Source organism: Sapajus apella, unplaced genomic scaffold (assembly GCF_009761245.1).
Source record: "Sapajus apella isolate SASKATOON/1434 unplaced genomic scaffold, GSC_monkey_1.0 scaffold38, whole genome shotgun sequence".
NCBI lineage: Eukaryota > Metazoa > Chordata > Mammalia > Primates > Cebidae > Sapajus > Sapajus apella.
Window position 1 is genome coordinate 17,795,214 of NW_022436978.1, and position 20,467 is coordinate 17,815,680.

Genomic DNA, 20,467 nt, shown 5'->3' on the forward strand with positions numbered 1-20,467 from the left:
GCCAAACCGCTGCCAGTTTGTAATTTCAGCAGCTTATTCTAAGCTTGGAAAAGTTGAGGGCACTTACCAGTCACCTGCAACAGAAAGGCTGGGCAAGGGGAAGGTTTCCATTGTTGATTGAAGGTGAAGATTTTGCCCGAATTTCATTGTATCATTCATCAGTAAAGCAAAAGCAAAGAGTCAACGGCTCTTCGAAATGGCAGCTGTCTTCCGGGAAGACAGCCATTAGAGAAAAACCGCTGTGAAGTCAAGGCGTCTCCTTGAAGGCCAGCCCGGGTGACCCGGACGGAGGAGCTGAGTGGCTCATCTGAAATCCTCAGGCAAGTGTGCAGTTGAGGGTTGGTGGTGACTGAAAAGAGAGGAGAGGAGAAGGAGGGAGAGAGACCAGCAAGGCCCGGGGCCCCAGGCCAGGGATGGGTGGTGAGGGATGCCCACTTCCGGATGTTTTTGCAAAAGGACTTTTGAGAACGAGTCATCTCAGGAGTGTCCGAGGGGGTGCGGGGCAGCTCCGTCTGTCTCTTGCAGCAGCAATCTGCAAGTGAAAGGGCTGGTGCTGCTGTTTACAATAGCAAAGACCTGGAACCAACCCAAATGCCCATCGACGATAGACTGGACAGGGAAAATGTGGCACATATGCACCATGGAATATTATGCAGCCATAAAAAACGATGAGTTTGTGTCCTTTGTAGGGACATGGATGAACCTGGAAACCATCATTCTCAGCAAACTGACAGAAGAGCAGAAGATCAAACACCACATGTTCTCACTCATAGGCGGGTGTTGAACAATGAGAACACATTGACACAGGGAGGGGAGCACTACACGCTGGGGTCTGTTGGGGGGAAATGGGGGAGGGACGGGGGGTGGGGAGGTGGGGAGAGATAGCATGGGGAGAAATGCCAGATATAGGTGAAGGGGAGGAAGGCAGCAAATCACACTGCCACGTGTGTACCTATGCAACAATCTTGCATGTTCTTCACATGTACCCCAAAACCGAAAATGCAATAAAATAAATAAATGGGAAAAAAAAAAAAAAAGAAATGGCTGGTGCTGGAATAACACCAGCACCAAGATAAAGGAACAACCCCAGGGCAGAATGGAGAGCCCCAGTGCGGGGTAGGTCGGGAACAGCTGAAGAACGTGTGCGCAGTCCTCCCTGCCCTGTCCCGGCTGCAGGAATCTCAGGAAGAGCCCTGGACTTTCCACAGGACACAGGGTTGGGATGGGAAACTCTCTTATCTAGACCTTAAAGGAGCAGGGCTGCTCCAGCTGACACAGGCCATATTTCAAGTCAGGTTTATTGAATGATGTGATGGAGGAAATGCTTAAGATACTGCATTTTCCTTCTGCCTGCCCTCTGACCCATTGCCAGTTCATGGACACGTGGAAGTAGTTGAACTCAAAGTGTGTAAGAATAGCTTATTTTAACATAGCGAGTGACCAGCATGAGGGGACTTGTTGACCTGCTTCTTGAGAAAAGGGACTTCTTGGGAACATAAGTCTAAGGCACTCAAAGGTCAGTAGACTGCATTTCCTTAGCGATAGAACCTTGGGAAGTTTTCGGAACGCTGAGCTTGATACTTATCCAGTGAGGCGCAGGGCCTCGGTTTCACACCGCCCCACTGGAGGCGCTGCTCATCTTCCACTTCTGGACTGCCGAGAGCTCGGTGAATCACAGGTTTTGAAGAGTCACAGAGTTATTTGGAGGAAATAAGTTGCCATCTTGGAAGAAGTTTCAGGAGTTTGAATCATGCTTAGGTTTCTGCGGCTGCTGCCGGAATCTTAGGAAATGATTTCCATACAGCTCAATAATTTCCCAGAAAGCTGGCTTCCCTAGTTCTGAGTGTTAATTTACAACACCTGCAATGTAACTGCACGGATGGATTTTGCGCCCAGTGAGTGGGCCTGGGAGTGGGTAGCAGCTCTGCTAAGGGGCTGCACGGAATTCAAATCTGCCCACTGAGCTGTGAACCTTTGACTGGGCTGCATCCTGGGGAAGGAAGGGGTGGCTTTTTCTAACACACCAACCCCATGGTCCCTCTCCCAAATTTGCCCAAGGGTGGCATCTAAGCAGGCAATTGAAGGACCTTAGTAAATGATGCCACAGGAGGGTGGGTATCGCTGTCTCCCTTTGGCCATCGTCACATGATAATGGGGGTGGGAAGGCCCTAAGCAGCTACTCACATAGAGGGAGGCCAAAGAAAACTTGGACGTACCTTCATGTGGACCCCTCGGGATTGATCAGTTCTCAGCGGCTCTGGGAAAATTGAAATATTTTGGCAGATGTTATTTAACTTTGGAGGGCAAATTCCCAGCTGTTTCTGACTTAGCATGTGCTTACCTTATCAATGTATTACATTTTCAAAGATAAAAATGTATTATTGTGCCTTTGGGAGGCAGAGGTGGGTGAATGACCCGAGGTCAGGAGTTCGAAACCAGTCTGGCCAACATGGTGAAACCCCGCCTCACTAAAAATACAAAAATTAGCCACACCTGTAGTCCCAGCAACACAGGAGGCTAAGGAAGGAGAATCGCTTGAACCTGGGAGTCGGAGGTTGCAGTGAGCTGAGATTGTGCCACTGCACTCCAGCTTGGGCAACAGACCGAGACTCTATTTAAAAAAAAAAAAAAAGTATTATGCCCATGAGGCAGTCTCAGCGTCTCTGGGGCTTTAAAGGTGAGTAGGTGCCAGTGGACATTGGACTCTAAGCTCCGCAAAGGTACGGGCCTGGCTCTATCGTGCTGTACCGTAGTATACCGGGAGTATGCACTCAACACGTATCTTTTGAATGGAAATAGGTACAAATGGGGCCCCGTAGAGGTGGATCTGAGCGGAGAAGAGAAGGAAAACTTCATATAGTCACTGACCAGAGAGAAAACCACATCTATTTGGGGCACATATAAAAGCCCTTCTTAAAAAGAACTTTTCAGGGGCTGGGTCAAGTGTAAGTAGTGGAGCTAAGACTCAATAAGATTTTGTAAAATTACGTGTTGATATGTTCACAAGTAAGTATCACAGTGACTGTATTGATGATCGAGTTGCCTGAGAAACGTGTCCAGGGCATCCACTCTTTTCGTTATCAGATTTTGTTGAGCATCTACTATATGCCAGACACTGTGCCTGATGCTGGGGAGAAACACATGTCCAAGACACAGCTCTGCCCTCACATTGCACTTGGTAGTAGTAGGGGAATGGCCACTCCAACAGATATTTCCAGTGGAGTGTCAAGTGCCATGACAGAGAAGCTCAGGGTTCTGTGTGAGCAAATGGGAAACATGCCTCACCCATCCTGAAAGGGGTAAGGGAGGCGAGCTTCCTGGAGGAAGTGGCCTTCTTGAATCTACCTCAATAGATAAGGTTACTTTGGGTTGGGTGGGTTGTGACTCTCCTGTTCTTCCAGCCTCCAAAGGCACAGTCCTGCTCAAAGTTGTCCAGGGCTCCAACACCCCTACCTCCACAGAAAATAGCTCACACCCAGGAAAGTCCTACACCTGAGCGAACTCTGTCACCCTCCTCCCCAGACGCTGCTGCTCAACCCACCGTGCAGAAGACTAGAATTTCATTTAAATCTCTGTCTTCCAACAAAGGCCAAAATTTGTGAAGAAGAGGTCTGTGTGTAGGGCTCTCTGAATTAAAAGTAATCACTCATTACAGTGTTCTACCTATAATTTTTCTCACTCTGATGCTGCCACATTCTCAGATTAGGAAACCTGATTTCACATTGTGGAGCTTACCGTTTTGCTTTGAAGAAATAAAAATGTAAATAATTGGTGTTCCAGTCTGCAGTGCTCAGTTTTGTGAAGAGTAATAAGACAAGCAACACGTTACAAAAAAAAAATGGGACCCTTGGCTGGGCGTGGTGGCTCATGCCCGCAATCCCAGCACTTTGAAAGGCCGAGGTGGGTGGATCATGAGGTCAGGAGATCGAGACCATCCTGGCCAACATGGTGAAACCCTGTATCTACTAAAATTCAAAAAACTAGCCAGTCATGGTGGCACATGCCTATAGTCCCAGCTACTCGGGAGGCTGAGGCAGGGGAATTGCTTGAATCTGGGAGGCCGAGTTGCAGTGAGCTGAGATCGCACCACTGCACTCCAGCCTGCTGACACAGCAAGACTCCGACTCAAAAAAAAAAAAAAAAAAAAAAAGGAAAAGGTGGGGGGACTCTCTATTCCGGTTGGTGGTAGCAAACTAAAGAATAAAAATTTGGTTTGGGTTTAGAAAGTACCCGCCAATTGAATAACAATTGTTTTTTTTTGTTTGTTTGTTTTGTCTTTTTTTTTTTTTTTTTTTAGTTTTGCTCTAGACGGGGTTTCGCTCTTTTTACCCAGGCTGGAGTGCAATGGCGCGATCTCGGCTCACTGCAACCTCCGCCTCCTGGGTTCAGGCAGTTCTCCTGCCTCAGCCTCCTGAGTAGCTGGGATTACAGGCACGCGCCACCATGCCCAGCTAATTTTTTGTATTTTTAGTAGAGACAGGGTTTCACCATGATGACCAGGATGGTCTCGATCTCTAGACCTCGTGATCCACCCGCCTCGGCCTCCCAAAGTGCTGGGATTACAATTTGTTTTGTTTTTTTTAAAAAACTAATCAAATGAGAAAAGCCACAATTGTTTCATTTCAAATTGAGCGAGAGTACATACACAATTGCCTATTGGGTGTACCCACATCCTGTTCTCACTTAGGATGAATTTTGGGGAAGAATAAATTTAAATGTATTAGTTATTAAAATGGAGGCTAATAATATCCAGACAACAGGTGGTACTCAAAGCACTTATTGGCTGGTTTATGGAGAGCTCTGCACCTTAGACAGGAGGACCTTGGTCACTAGTTAAGGGGGAAGCAGACGTGACGGCTTGTAGAGAATCCAGTTACCTCTGGTTCTTCCCCATCGCGATCACCCCATACACTTCAGACTCAACCCATCAAAACCTAAACCCGTATCTCCTTCCCCAAACTTGCTCTGCCTCCTGCACCCTCGTCCCAGTAAAGGATATCACCATCTGTCCAATACCCAAAGCAGAACTTGGATGTTTCCGTGACTTCTCTCTTTTTCCTACCTTGCCCCTAGCTCTCCAGGTTCCTCATTGACTGAATCCTGTCGGCTCCACCTTTTAAAGATTTCTTGAACCCGTTCACTTTTCTCCATCCCCTCAGCCTCTTCCCTGCTTCGGACCTCTGTCTTCTCTCATCTGTGGACAGAGGAAGCAGCTTTCTGATTTCCTCACCGCTTGTCTTACCTCACTTCAAGCCAAGGATCTTAAATGTACATTTGATTGTCACTAGTTTTTTTTTTTGAGATAGAGCCTCACTCTGTCTCACAGGCTGGAGTGCAGTGGCACGATCTTGGCTCACTGAAATCTCTGCCTCCTGGGTTCAAGTGATTCTCCTGCCTCAGCCTCCCAAGTAGCTGGGATTACAGGCACCTGCCACCATGCCCAGCTAATTTTTGTATTTTAAGTAGAGACGGGGTTTCACCATGTTGGTCAGACTAGTCTTGAACGCCTGGCCTTGTGATCCATCCACCTCGGCCTCCCAAAGTACTAGGATTACAGGCGTGAGCCACGGTGCCCAGCCTCACTGGCTTTCTTAAAGACCAGTGCCCTACACTGCCCTCCAGTTCATGCCCAGGATCCTCCAGCTCACATGTCCCTTCGGGAACTGGCCCTGGGGCCCTCTCCAGTTTTATCTGCTGGCCACCCCAACCTCCACGCCACAGTCAGCTGTCTTTAGTTCTCTGGATGCTCCTCCTACCCTCTTGCCTCCAGGTTTTTCTTTTTCTTTCCTGTTGGTCCCTTTGTTTAGAATGTGTGTCTTTCAGCTTTCAACTTCCACGTAACTTCCTCTGGCTTCCTCAAGTCCAGTCAGGTTCCCCGATTACAGGCTCCCGGAGCATCTGGTGTGTCCTCCATCACAGCCCTCACCCTGCAGCATCTCTGCTGCCTAAGTCCACAGAGAGATGATGAGACGCTCGAAGGTAGGGCTGTGACTGTCTCAGTGTTATGTCTCCAGCAATTGCCATATATATGGCTGGTACTCAATAAGTATTTGTCTATAATTGAGAGTCTGTAATGGATGATTGCCCTCAGAAAGATTTGGTAGCAAATATATTATGATTAAAATAATTTTTAAGCCGGGCGTGGTGGCTCACGCCTGTAATCTCAGCACTTTGGGAGGCTGAGGCGGGCAGATCAAGAGGTCAGGGGTTTGAGACCAGCCTGACCAACATGGTGAAACCCGGTCTTTACCTAAAAATACAAAAATTAGCCAGGCATGGTGGTGCACACCTATAATCCCAGCTAGTTGGGAGGCTGAGGCAGGAGAATTGCTTGAACCTGGGAGGCAGAGGTTGTGTGAGCCGAGAGCGTGCCATTGTAGTCCAGCCTGGCGACAGATCGAGACTCCATCTCAAAAAAAAAGAATTTTTAAAGGATTTTTTTTCCAACTTCATCTCTCTTCGTGTTTGCAATTTCATCCTGAAAATGCTGTAAAGTTTTGACAAGGCGTGCATGCATGGGCTTGCCTGGTGTGACAGAAACAGCTCCAGACCTGGAATTTGAACAATGGCCATTTGTTGAAGTCTCACTCTGCGCCAGGCTACGTCCCAAACTCATTACATACGTCACCTCCTTTAGTCCTCTCACAGCTCTGTGGGACAGCTGCTCATCTTCATTTAGCAGACAGGAAACAGAGGCGCAGGACTCAGCCCTCCACTCAGATCCCTGCTCTGCCGCGTGCTGGCTGCAGGACTTGGGTGAACAACCGCGCCTTCATTTCCTGAGCTATAAACTAGAGGGACGACTGGCTGAGTCTTTGACCCGCACATTTTGTTTTCTTACATCACGTCCATATCACACACGCATGTTACATGCTGGCCTTTCCTAGGTCAATTTTGAAGCCACTGATAACGCTCCTGTGACCTGCCGCACAGCGATGTTCAGCCTGCCAGCCACTGGTTCAGCTTCAGCAGTGTATGCAGCGTGTGTGTTCAATTATTTAAATGATTGACTGCACCTTGCCCATATTATATTATAAAAACGTGTGTAATGGAAATAAAATTCTGATACTAGCAATTAATGAGAATAACTAGCGATTATTGAGCACCGTGCCAGCTATGAAACCCTTGCCTCTCAGCTTCAAACTCTTGTCTCCCACTCTTGTCTATTTGGCTGTGACTCTGCAAAGTACGTTTTTCCTTTGTCCCCTTCTTCCTGTTAGGTGCTATTAATAAAGGCCATTATCGGGAGATGGCAGGACCGGAGGAGAAAGAAGGAACTGTTTCCCGCTGGCTTTCCATTATTTCGGGTTGATTTCCTGTGCCTGTCACCATCATCCAGCAATGCTGCTGCTCCCCTCTTGCAGAAGCAGTTCAGTCCAGCTGGCGGTTTTTCCGACGGGCACAGCCAGCCTCGCTGCGTCTCTGGAGAGATGGCTGACAGCCAGCCGGCACCTCATCCTCAGAAGTCTCCGTCTCAGACCCACGGGACTCGCTTCTGAGCTTCTAAGTCTTAACGGCAACCTCTTCCCTTTGTTCCCGCAGCCCTCCAAGCTGCTTCCTGCAGTTCTTACCTCTGGGATAGCTCATTGTTCTCTTTTTGCCTTTTCAGTTACATCGTTAGCAATTCATTACCTCGTTAAGCATTCTCTGTATTAAATTCTCTCTGTATTAGATTCTCTCTGTTAAAACAACTGATCAGTTTTCATCTCCTAATTGGACTCTGACTGACATAATCATTTATCCAATTCACTTAGTTCTAACACTAATCCTAAGAAATAGCATATATCTATCTATTGTAATTTTTAAAAATTTAAGTCACTATTATTATTATATTTGTACAAGTAGGAAACTGAAGGACACAGTGGTTGGGCAACCAGCTGCAGTTTACACAGCCAGGAAGCAGCACAGCTTGGCTTTGAGTCCATGCAGGCTAGTCCAGGGCGCTCCATCTTAAACAGTGAGACAGCGGTTCTCAACTTTAGTGAGCATTAGAATCACCTGGATGTCTTCTTGTCTTTCCTGTCTTACTTTTCTTTTTTTGATGGCGTCTCCCTCTGTTGTCCAGGTTACAGTGCAGTGGCATGATCTGGGCTCACTTCAACCTCCGCCTCCCGGGTTCAAGCGATTCTCCGGCCTCAGCCTCCCAAGTAGCTGGGATTACAGGCACCTGCCAGCACACCTGGCTAATTTTTGCATTTTGGTAGAGACGGGGTTTCACCATGTTGGCCAGGCTGGTCTTGAGCTCCCGACCTCAGGTGATCTGCCTGCCCCAGTCTCCCAGAGTGCTGGGATTACAGGCGTGAGCCACTGCGCCCTGGCCTGAATGGTTTCTTAAAACTTGAGTTTCTGGGTTTCATCCCCAGAGTTTCTGATTCAGTGGGACTGGAGTGGGGTCCGAGAATTTGCATTTTTAACAAGCTCGCAGGTGATGCTCCTCTCAGGAGCAATTTGAGGACTGTTGCACCGGGCTACAGGTATCAGGTTCAATGCAACAAGACAAAGATGGAAACAAGCAGGCTAGACCTTGTGACTATCTCATCCTCGGTGTAAGTTTACTGGACTTAAATCTGTCAAGCGTATATTATAAAGGAAAAGAAGTAAATGTTTAACTGAAGAGTTTGTCAGTCCTGTGAGCCAGGTACCATTACCATCAATGTTATGTTACAAATGAGAAAATGGAGACACAGAAAGTTTAAATAACTTGTCCAAGATCACGTAACTAGTAAATGATAAAGACGAGATTCTAACTCAGGCTGTCTGACCCCAAGCACCTTCTCTTAGCAATTGCACTGTGCTAATTCTCGTAGGAGTGAGAAATAACAGTGTGTCTCTGGGGGAAAAGACCCAACTTGTTTTTTATTTTTAGAGATGGGGTCTCGTTTTGACACCCAGGATGGCGCACAGTGGCGTGATCATAACTCACTGCTGCCTCAAACTCCTGGGCTCAAGGGATGCTCTCGCCTCAGCCTCCTGAGTACTTGGGACTGCAGGTGCCTGCCACTGGGCCTGACTAATATTTTTATGTTTTGTAGAAATGGAGTCTCACTTGGTTGCCAAGGTTGGTCTCCAACTCCTGGGCTCAAGCGGTCCTCCTGCCTTGGCCTCCCAAAGTGCTGGGATTACAGGTGTGAGCCATCACACCCAGCGGGACACAATTTATAATACTAGGATCGTCCTGGGAAAGGTTGCTGCTTTCCTCTGCGGACCAGCTTCACCAGTAGAGGGTCACTCAATGCATCCTCCACTGGGGAACTTTGGGGCAGCCCAACTCAGCAGCGCCCTGCAAACTGTGTCTGCAGCTGTGAGTGCAGTCCTGCCCTGTGGCAGGTGAGTGGACCACTGGAGAGTTCCACAGAGACCCTTCCGGCATAGCCTTCTCTAGACGGAAGTAGGTACCTCTCCTCTGGTGCTAGTAGCACTCGTAAATTTAACACAATTTAGACAAAGACCATCAGTTCTAAGCAAACTGAAAGTTGTAGCTTTTGTTTTCTTATTTGAATGTACATTAGACATAAGTCCATTTGCTGAGGGTTTGATTTTTTTTTTTTTGAGACGGAGTCTTGCTCTGTTGCCCAGGCTGGAGTGCAATGGCTCAATCTCGGCTCACCACAACCTCTGCCTCCCAGGTTCAAGCAATCCTCCTGCCTTACCCTCCCGATTAGCTGGGAAAACGGGTGCCCGCCACCACGCCCGGCTAATTTTGTATTTTTAGTAGAGACTGGGTTTCTCCATGTTGGTCAGGCTGGCCTCAAACTCCCGACCTCAGGTGATCCACCTGCCTTAGCCTTCCAAAGTGCTGGGATTACAGGCGTGAGCCACTGTGTCTGGCCTGAGTGTTTGATTTTAAGAAAAAGAACTAAATTGAAGACTAGCATAAAATGCTGAAAATATATAATTAAAGATTGGGTCTAGGCCGAGCACGGTGGCTCACGCCTGTAATCCAAGCACTTTGGGAGGCTGAGGCAGGAGGATCACCTGACGTCAGGAGTTTGAGACCAGCCTGGCCAACATAATGAAACCCCATCTCTACTAAAAATACAAAAATTAGCTGGGTGTGGCAGTGCACGCCTGAAGTCCCAGCTACTTGGGAGGCTGAGGCAGGAGAATTGCTTGAACCCAGGAGGCGGAGGTTGCAGTGAGCCAAGAGTGCCATTGCCCCCCAGCCTGGGCAACAAGAGCAAAACTTCGTCTAAAAAAAAAAAACAAAAAAAAAGATTGGGTCTAAAAGGCTTCGTACAATTTAGGACACTTTATTTTCTCCTAGTAGTCTGGATGTTCCACGTTCTATGAGAGTTTTTCTGCTCACAGGTTGGGTGTAAGAGGCTGGAAGCGCTTTGAGAGCAGGGCTATTCACCTGTACATCCCCTTGTGTCTAGCACTGTGGCTGGCGCATGCTTGACATTTGATAAATATTGTTTAAACTTCAATTCTGGAAAGGGACCAGCTTGAAAGTCTTCTTTGTTCATATTCTCTTGGACATGGTGATGACTCAGAACAAAGCCCACAGAGAAAGGGGTGGCCTGGTGAAAGGGGTGCACTTTGTCCAATTTAGACATAGAAATGACTTTCCGTTAAAGTGGGTTATTTTGAGAAGGTTAGAAATGATTTACATGTCAGGCAGTCGGTAGCCAAAATGGTTTTCATCATGTCTGGAGGAAATGTATGTCTCCGTTCTTCTTTGCCTAGGGTTTGAAACTGTGGTGATACATTAATAGTTGCTATTTATTTAGCACTGCTGTATGTCAGGTGCAGCACTAAGAACTTTCCATAATGAGCTGTCATTTAACAGCCATGACAGTGTGATGAGATAAGTAGCCCATTTTATAGATGAACAAACTGAGGGTCCAAAAATGTAAGCAAATTCCCCAAGGCCTCGCTCTGGTAGATGCTGCGTGTGGTGTTCAAATTCAGGCCTGTCTGACCCTAGAGTCTGTGTCCTTCTGGTGGCCATCGACCTGCCTTCCTGGTTCTCACGTGGAGCCCCAGGACCCCTAAAATACGGTGATGGGTCCTCTGGCTCTCTCCATGCTAGGATTTGCTCCCAAGTCTGAGCACTCAAAATCCCAGTGATCTCTCTGAGAACGTGACGGCTAAATTTTTCAGTCTCCAGTTTTGAATCTGATGTGTTACCGTCACCTTCCCATACCACGCTGAAGTAGCACTTTGCAAAGTGACTGGCGGTGGGACGGTCAGAAGTGACAGGGGGCTTTCAGTCCTGCCACGCTCAATTTCTCTTGCCATATTTACACCTGGAAGGATTAGCGTGATGATAAACTACATTATGGATAAGTCATTTTGGCTACTTAGGCATCTTTGAATAACGTTTTCTCATACATGCTGTCTACAACGCTGAGCAGCAGTGCTGTTAACCCTAACTGGGGCTTGTCTAAAAATCTTCCTTTTTTTTTTTGAGATGGAGTTTTGCTCGTGTTGCCCAGGCTGGAGTGCAATGGCACAATCTTGGCTCACTGCAACCTCCGCCTTCCAGGTTCAAGCGATTCTCCTGCCTCAGCCTCCCGAGTAGCTGGGATTACAGACGTCTGCCACCATGCCCACCTAGTTTTTGTATTTTTAGTAGAGACGAGGTTTTACCATGTTGGCCATGCTGGTCTTGAACTCCTGATCTCGAGATCTGCCCACCTCAGCCTCCCAAAGTGCTGGGATTACAGGCGTGCACCACTGCTCCTAGCCTAAAAGCCTTTCTTAAATGGCTTTGGAATGTGTTAAAATGCTTCTACATATTTTTTTTCAGAATTATAAAACATCAGAGCTACTGTGTCATATTTATTATATCAGGTTTCAAGATGTTAAGTCTAGAAGAACTTTGGTTAATTCAGCGATCTCTGCATGATGTAGATGTTACTCCCATGGAAATATTCGAAAGCTTTCCTTGAAATGGAGAGTGAAAAAGCTGATTTTATTAACCTAGTAGTTTCCTCATTTTCTCCTCTCTCATCTAAAAGTATATTAAAATTCTGTAGCTTGAGATTTCAGACAGACTCGAACAGATTTCTTTGCTCTAGATGAAGTGTCTTAAAGATGGAAAGGCCGCTGACTGCTTCACAATGAGACTGACTAGAGGTCCCTGGCCTCTAACTTCCTGCCCTGTGCGATACCTTGGTCTCGTCCTTAGCTGATCAGGTTCACAACATGAATTCTTATTGCACCGGCGCACCCAGAGGTGACCATCACTTGGAGGGATTCAGTACTCAGTTGGAGGTCGTTGTAAGATCGAGTTCTTGGGGAAGCAGTGACAGTGGGTGTAGGTAGCAGTGGCATCCAGTGACCCGTACCAGCAGGGTCAGTGGTGCAAACTGCAGCATCTCATATTGGGGTGTGATGAAAGTGGTATCCTCGCCAGGCAAGTCCTTGAGAGTGATTTTGAGCCTTGTTCTTGGCCGCGTCTTTCAAGTCTAGTTCTTTCTCCATGCTGAATTTTTTGTGAGACCCCCATGTGATCCCTCAAGTGGACGGGTGCAGTGGCTCACGCCTGCCCTCCCAGCACTTTGGGAGGTCGAGGCAGGTGGATTACCTGAGGTCAGGAGTGCGAGACCAGCCTGACCAACATGATGAAACCCTGTCTGTACTAAAAATACAAAATTAGCTGGGCGTGCTGGCACGCACCTGTAGCCCCAGCTACTCAGGAGGCTGAGGCACAAGAATCACTTGAACCCGGGAGGTGGAGGTTGCAGTGAGCCGAGATGGCACCATTGCACTCCAGCCTGGGCAACAAGAGTGAAATTCTGTCTCAAAAAAAATTAAATAAATAAATAAAATAATACTATAATGAGATCCCATCTATTCTTTGCTTGATGTCTCTTTTTTTATTTTTTAATAAAATATGTCCTTTTGTTGAACTGCTAAAAGGTAAATGGCAGACGTTGTGATGCGTCACTGCTAAAAGAGCATGCATCTCCTGGGAACATCCTCTGGCATGATCACAATGCCATGATCACGTTCAAGGAACAACCTTGACACAACGTCACCGAATATAGTGTTCATATTCAAATTTCCCTTCTTTCCCCAAAATGTCCTTCAGGGCTACTTTTTGGGGACAATGTAATCAACCTTTTAATATCACTTTTATAGCAGATTAATTCACACATAAATTGAAAATGTCTTAGATGGCTTCAAATATCCCAGTACTCAACTTTCATTCATATTCAATGGTAAGTGCAGACCCACATTCAATACGCTTCATCTTAGGATATTTTGAAACACACACCTGACATAAATACTTTTGGGACTCTGGAACACCCCTTGCCTAGTATTTGCAATATGTTAAACCTAGAATGAAAATTCTTTTTCTTGGAGTGAAATTATGTTCTTTGCAGCAATGCGGGTGCAGCTGGAAGCCATTATCCTAAGTGATTAGTGCAGAAAAAAAACCAAATACTGCACATTCTCACTTACAAGAGGGAGCTAAGCACGGAGAGCACATGGACATAAAGATGGGAAGAAGAGGCTCTGGGATTACTTGAGGAGGGAGGGGATCTGTGGGCTGAAGAGTAGGTATTGGGTCCTACGGTCATGACCTGGGTGATCAGCTCATCATATTCCAAACCCAACGTCACACAGTATACCCATGTAACATACCTGCACATGTACTCTCTGAATCTAAAATAATAATTGAGCCGGGGGCAGTGGCTCACGCCTGTAATCCCAACACTTTGGGAGGCCGAGGTGGGCAGATCACAAGGTAAGGAGTTCAAGACCAACATGGTGAAACCCCATCCCTACTAAAAATACAAAAAATTAGCTGGGTGTGGTGGTGGATGCCTGTAATCCCAGCTACTCAGGAGGCTGAGGCAGGAGAATCACTTGAACCTGGGAGGTGGAGCTTGCAGTGAGCTGAGATCTCACCACTGCACTCCAGCCTGGGTGACAGAGTGAGACTCTATCTCAAAAAATAAATACATAAATAAAAGTCGAAATTATTTTTTTAAAAAGAAAGAAAGGTACTTTTCTTTAGCTGATTTTTTTAATTAAAAAAAAGAAACCAACATTTTAAAGTGCAGGGATTGGCAGCGTTAGATTACATACACATTGTTATGCAGCTGGTCTCCAAAACTTTTTTCTTTTTCTTTGTCTCTCTCCCTCTCTTTTTGAGACAGGGTCTCCCTCTCTCACCCAGTCTGGAATAGCTGCAGTGGTGCGATCACAGCTCACTGCCGCCTTGACCTCCCAGGCTCGAGCGATCCTCCTGCTTCAGCCTCCCCAGTAGTTGGGACCATGGGTGCACGCCATCACACCCTGCTGACTTTTTTATTTTTTGTAGAGACGAGGTCTCACTATGTTGCCCAGGCTAGTCTTGGGAACTCTTGAGGTGAAGTGGTCTTCCTGCCTTGGCCTCCCAAAGTGCTGGGATTACAGGCATAAGCCACCGAGTCTAGCCCAAAACATTTTTCATCTTGCAAAACTGAAACTCTGTACAAGCTTAAGACCCATCTACATCTTTTCAGAAATAAAAAAAAAATTGAAACTCTGTACCCATTAAACAATACCCATTTCCCCTTCCTTCCAGCCCTGCAGCCACCGTTCTTTCTGTCTCTATGAATTTGAGAACCCTAGGTCCTTCACATTAGTAGAATTATGCAGCATTTGTCCTTTTGTGTCTGGCTTATTTCACTTAGCATAATGTCCTTCAGGTTCATTACGTTGTAGAATGTGTCAGAATTTTCTTTCTTTTCTTAGAACCTGGAAAGGAATCCACATGCCCACAGTGAACTCATTTTTGACAAAGTCTCCAAAAACATATATACAGTGGGGAAAAGAGCGTCTCTTCAGTACATGGTGCTGGGAAAACTGGATATCCATAGGCAGAAGAAGGAAAGCGGACCCCTAGTATCTTGCCATATAAGAAAATCAAATCAAAGTGGATTAAAGGCTTACGTCTAAGATCTCAAGCTGTGAAACTACTACAAGGAAACATTGGGGGAAAATCTCCAGGACATTGGTCTGGGCAAAGATTTCTTGAGCAATGCCCCACAAGCACAGGCAACCGAAGTAAAAATGGAAAAATGGGATACCGTCGAGTGAAAAAGCTTCTGCACAGCAAAGGAAACAATCAGCAGAGTGAAGAGGCAACCCGCAGAATGGGAGGAAATATTTGCAAACTCCCCATCTGACAAGGAATGAATAACCACAATATATCAGGAGCTCAAACAACCCTATAGGAAAAAGTCTAATAATCACATCAAAAGCGGGCCAAAGATTAAAATAATAATTTCTCAAAAGAAGACATACAAATGACAAACTGGCATAGGAAAAGGTGCTCAGCATCACTGATCATCAGAAAAATGCAAATCAAAACTACGGTGAGATATCATCTCACCCCAGCTAAGATGGTTTATATCCAAAAGGCGATAAGAAATGCTGGTGAGGGACCAGGTGCAGTGGCTCACGCCTGTAATCCCAGCACTGTGGGAGGCCGAGGCAGGTGGATCACTTGAGATCAGGAGCTCAAGACCAGCTTGACCAACATAGTGAAACCCTGTCTCCACTAAAAATATAAAAATTAGCCGGGCATGGTGGCGCATGCCTGTAGTTCCAGCTACTCGGAGGGCTGAGGCAGGACAATTGCATGAACCTGGGAGGTGGAGGTCGCAGTGAGCTGAGATCATGCCACTGCACTCCAGCCTGGGTGACAGAGCAAGCCTCCGTCTCAAAAAGAAAAAAGAAAAAGAAATATTGGTGAGGATGTGGAGAAAAGGGAACCCTTGTACACTGTTGGTGGGAATGTAAATTAGTACAACCACTATGGAAAACAGTTTGGAGGTTCCTCAAAAAGCTAAAAATTGAGTTACCATAGGATCCAGCAAGCCCGCTGCTGGGTGCGTACCCAAAAGAAAGGAAAGCAGTACATTGAAGGGATAGCTGCAATCCTGTGTTTGTTGCAGCACTGTTGACAACAGCTAAGATTTGGACGCAACCTGTGTCTATCGACAGATAAATACATAAAGAAAAGGTGGTACATATACACAATGAACTGCTATTCAGTCATAAAAAAGAATGGGATCCAGTCATCTGCCACAACCTGGATGGAACTGGAGATCATTATGTTAAGTGAAATAAGCCAGGCTCAGAAAGACAAATATCACATGTTCTCACTTATCTGTGGGATTCAAAAATCAAAACAAGGCCGGGCGCGGTGGCTCACATCTGTAATACCAGGTAGAGAAATCCCATCTCTACTAAAATTACAAAATTTAGCTGGGCGTGGTGGCACATGCCTGTGATCCCAGCTACTCGGGAGGCTGAGGCAGGAGAATCACCTGGATCTGGGAGGCGGAGGCTGCGGTGACGGAGATCGCACCACTGCACTCCAGTGTAGCCTCTCCCACAGTGGGGCTTTGCCCGTGCTGCGACCTCTGCCTGGACAACTCTTCCCTGCTGTTCATGTGGGTGGTGTGTATTCACCCATCATATCTGGGTCATCAGACAGGCCTCCGCTGATCTCTGACCACGTCAGATTGGCCCTGATAAAGGTCCTTCAGCAAGTGCAGCTGCCTTAGAGCATTTAGAATGATTGCAATGTGTGAGCTTCTTTCTTAGTGTTGCTCTCCCTCACTGGACTGCATGCTCCTTGAGGGTAGGAACTATGTTACTTTTTGTTCATCATTGTATCTGCAGAACAGATTTTTGTACACTGTTCTATCATTAAGTATTTGATGAATGAGCGAAGGCCTTTCCTTCTGGTCTTTATCATACATATATATATATACATATACAGAAACACACTCACTCATATTTGCAAAACTGGCAACATAATGTACATTACTTTTTGTTTTTGAGATGGCGTGTCACCCTATCACCCAGGGTTTACTGCAACCTCCACCTCCCGGGTTCAAGCAATTCTCTTGCTTCAGCCTTCTGAGTAGCTGAGATTACAGATGCCCACCACCACACCTAGCTAATTTTCAAAATTTTTAGTAGAGATGGAGTTTCACCATCTTGGCCAGGTTGGTCCTGACTTCCTGACTTCAAGTGACCCGCTTGCCTCAGCCTCCCAAAGTGCTGGGATTACAGGTGTGAGCCACCGCACCCGGCCACGATGTACATTGCTTTTTTATAGCTTTCCTCCCCTTAGCAATAAGTGAACATTGGGGGGCTGTCCTTATTGACAAAATCCACGTTTTAGAATTTTGCAGTTTCCCGTTTATTCTTTGACTATTCATTTGCAAGTACACTTCAGATTTGGATACGGATAGCAGATCTCAATTAGCACTGGCTGCGGCTGTGACATCTGACCCTTTTCTAGGGCCCATCTTGCTCCTGGCTACAGCTCTGGTCTGTGGAGGACAGGCGCGCAGAGGACAGTGTGTGGGGTCAGATGGATGAACTTCACACCACTGCTCTGCTTCTGTTCCAGGGAGCCACATTTGGATGAAAGGAACAGTCTCAATCAAGCCACTTTGAGAAAAGTGGGCGCCAGGCAGAAATCTGTCTAAAGTCTACGAGCTGAACCCTAGCTGGAGCAGGAGCGTGGGTCCAGAACCACGGTGGCCTCAGGACTTCATCAGCAGGAGCCCATCATCTTTCTTCCACCCAGCTCAGGGGCACCTGTCTCCGCCACTTCCTGCATGCTGGCAGTCTCCTTGTTATGCCTTCTGGGTTCCTCTGCTTCCTAACAGTTTCTGCTTATTGGAAGTTTGGCTTGCACAGGGCTTTAGCTTGTCATGGCTCTGACTCTGTCTTGTGGATCTTGATGAATCCTTTTGCCTCCTGTTTCTGCTGCCAAATGGCAAACGCTGTGCTCCTTATTTCAAATTTCACAGAGACAGAGGGAGGCAGAGAAAAAGAGAGCGAGAGAGAAAGTCCAATGATTCTATCTGATTTTTTTTTTTTGAGACTGGGTCTTGCTCTGTTGCCCAGTCTAGCGTGCAGTGGTATCTGATCATGGCTCACTGTAGCCTCCACCTCCCAGGCTCGAGAGACCCTGCCGCCTGAGCCTTCTGAGGAGCTGGAGGCATAGGCGTGCACAACCACACCCAGCTACTAAAAAAATTTTTTTATAGAGCCATGGCCTCCCTATTTTGTCCAGGGTGGTCTTGAACTCCTTGGCACAAGCTGTCCACCTGCCTTGGCCTCCCAAACTGCTGGGATTACAGGCACGAGGCACCAGGTAAGGCCGTATCTGATATGTCTGAGCCAGCTGTGCGTGTCCGTGAACTAACCCCTGTACTTGGCTGTCTTTGGGTGGGGCACTCACTCTAGTTCAATTAATAAGAGGAAACGACTGAGTCGTGTGGCACTGAAAAATGGCTTTCTGGGCGATAGAGGATGTGGGCTGGTAACTTTTCATTAAATAGGACATGGGCAGCCAAGTACTACTACTGACTTACCTGGTATACCTGTGTGACCTGGGACAGAACAGCCAACTTCAGCTGTAAGCCTTGGTTTCCCCAGTTGTAAAAAGAGGAAAGTCATCTATTTTATCAAGTTATCAGGATAAAAGGAAATAAAATGAGGAAGGTTACACAGAAAACTTAATAACAGCTCGATAAATGGTGCTCTTAGTACTAGCATCATCTGTAAAAATTTTTTTTTTCAAAATGCCTCTCTAATTCAGGCTCCTTATGGGAACATTTTCCAAGATGGAGAAATCCTTCTATGGATCGTTATGACTCTGGACAGAATAACGTTTCTGATGCAGAGGGTGGGGTGACAGAAATCTTTATTTCCCTGGGGAGGTGGCGGTGTATGCGCCCGTCTACACTGACTATGTGAAGTTGATCCAAGATAACATGGGAAAACAGACGGCCTGTAGATACCAACAAAGGGCATTGAAGGGTTTTTTGGTCTGAAGCCAGAAGCCCGATTTAGAATGAAATGTACACACTTTTTTTCCACAGGAGGGTTTGCATAAAAATAGCTAATTCTTACGTAGTGCTTAACACATGCCAGCCATTGTTCCAAAGGCTTCACGAACTTCCTCATTTCTGCAACACATTGAGGTGGATACTATTATTACTTCCAATTTGTGGGTATATGGAACAGAGGCATTGGCCTGGTTTTTTTTTTGAGACGGAGTTTCGCTCTTGTTGCCCAGGCTGGAATGCAGTGGCGTGATCTCGGCTCATTGCAACCTCCATCTCCCAGGTTCAAGTGATTCTCCTGCCTCAACCTCCCAAGTAGCTGGGATTACAGGCATGTGCCACACGCCCAGCTAATTTTGTATTTTAGTAGAGACGGGATTTCTCCATGTTGGTCAGGCTGGTCTCAAACTCCCGACGTCAGGGGATCCACCTGCCTCGGCTTCCCAAAGTGCTGGGGTTATAGATGTGAGCCTCCGTGCCCGGCCGGTATTGATCTGGTTTTAAAACCCTTTCGAGAAACCATCATCAACCGACCTTATGCTCGTCTGCGGTCCTCGGTTCTCCAGCACCATGGCTTGTGTTGCTGTTCCTCCAGGACTGGAGTCTTGCCTTGCTCCTCCCCCTTCCTCCCAGAGACAAGGTTCTTCCATGAACTCCAAACCGGAGGGCTAGTCCCCTTAGGGCTGCCACCAGGCCCCTTAATAACTTGGGCAAGCCTGGCCAAGAGGCGAACCAGGACACACGCCATGCTGGGACGGCAAGTGTGAGGCCACATGGGATGGTCCAAAAGTTAATATCTGTCGGGAAATCCCTGTATGAGAAAACTAGATTTGCCCCAGGGCAGGTATAGAAGCTGGAAGGTGCCACGCTGGGCTGTAGAAGTGGCTTCATTTTTACTTTATTTTTTTTGCCCACTGTGGCTGCTGGGAGCAGATGTGGCTTCTGTCGTGAGTGTTTGGAGGTGAGGGCCACAGTGGGGGCTGCAGAGGAAGGGTGGTGCAGTGGTTAGTTAGCATGTGGGCCTGGCAGATGAGCGTCACAATGCTGCTCTGCCTCTGCTTTGGGGAAGCTCATCTGCATGTAAGGAGCAGAGACACAATCAGTCTAGCTCACAGAAAGGGGGTCAGGCAGGATCTCTCTGAAATCCAAGAGTAGAGCCTGAACTGGAGCTAGGGGGTGGCGCACATCCACGGAGGCCCCAGGACCTTGGCAATCTAAAAAGGGGGGTGGGTCACAGTGGGGCGATAGTGAATGTTCAACAGCTGACTCTCAAGGTCAAAGCCCTGATATGTAGCATTTATCAATTTCTAGGGTGTAAATATCCCTATCATGGCCAATTTCAAGGACAAGGTCCTGATGTGTAGCATTTATCAATTTCTATGGTGTAAATATTCCTATCATGGCTAATTTCAAGGACAAAGCCCTGATGTGTAGCATTTCTCCTTCGCCTTCTCCTTCTCCTTCTTCTCTTTTTCGAGGCTGGGTCTTGCTCTGTTGTCCAGGCTGGAGAGCAGTGGTGTGATCTTGGCTCACTGCAGCCTCCACCTCCAGGGTTCCAGTGATTCCCCTGACTCAGCCTCCCGAGTAGCTGGGACTACAGGCACGCACCACCACGTTCAGCTAATTTTTTTGTGTTTTTAGGAGTGATA

General features: G+C 47.0%; 1 long non-coding RNA gene across 2 annotated transcripts in view; it reads right to left on the reverse strand.

Annotated features, from left to right (window-relative positions):
• LOC116564963 overlaps positions 1–20,467 on the reverse strand; it is a 129,439-nt gene that overhangs the window by 16,041 nt on the left and 92,931 nt on the right. Inside the window, exon 3 of one of the 2 annotated variants that reach the window (XR_004275183.1) lies at positions 4,886–5,194. The exons of the other annotated variant lie outside the window; for it this stretch is intronic. This is a non-coding gene — a long non-coding RNA (uncharacterized LOC116564963). Of the gene's footprint in view, positions 1–4,885; positions 5,195–20,467 lie in introns of those variants that run through there. 2 annotated transcript variants of the gene reach the window in all.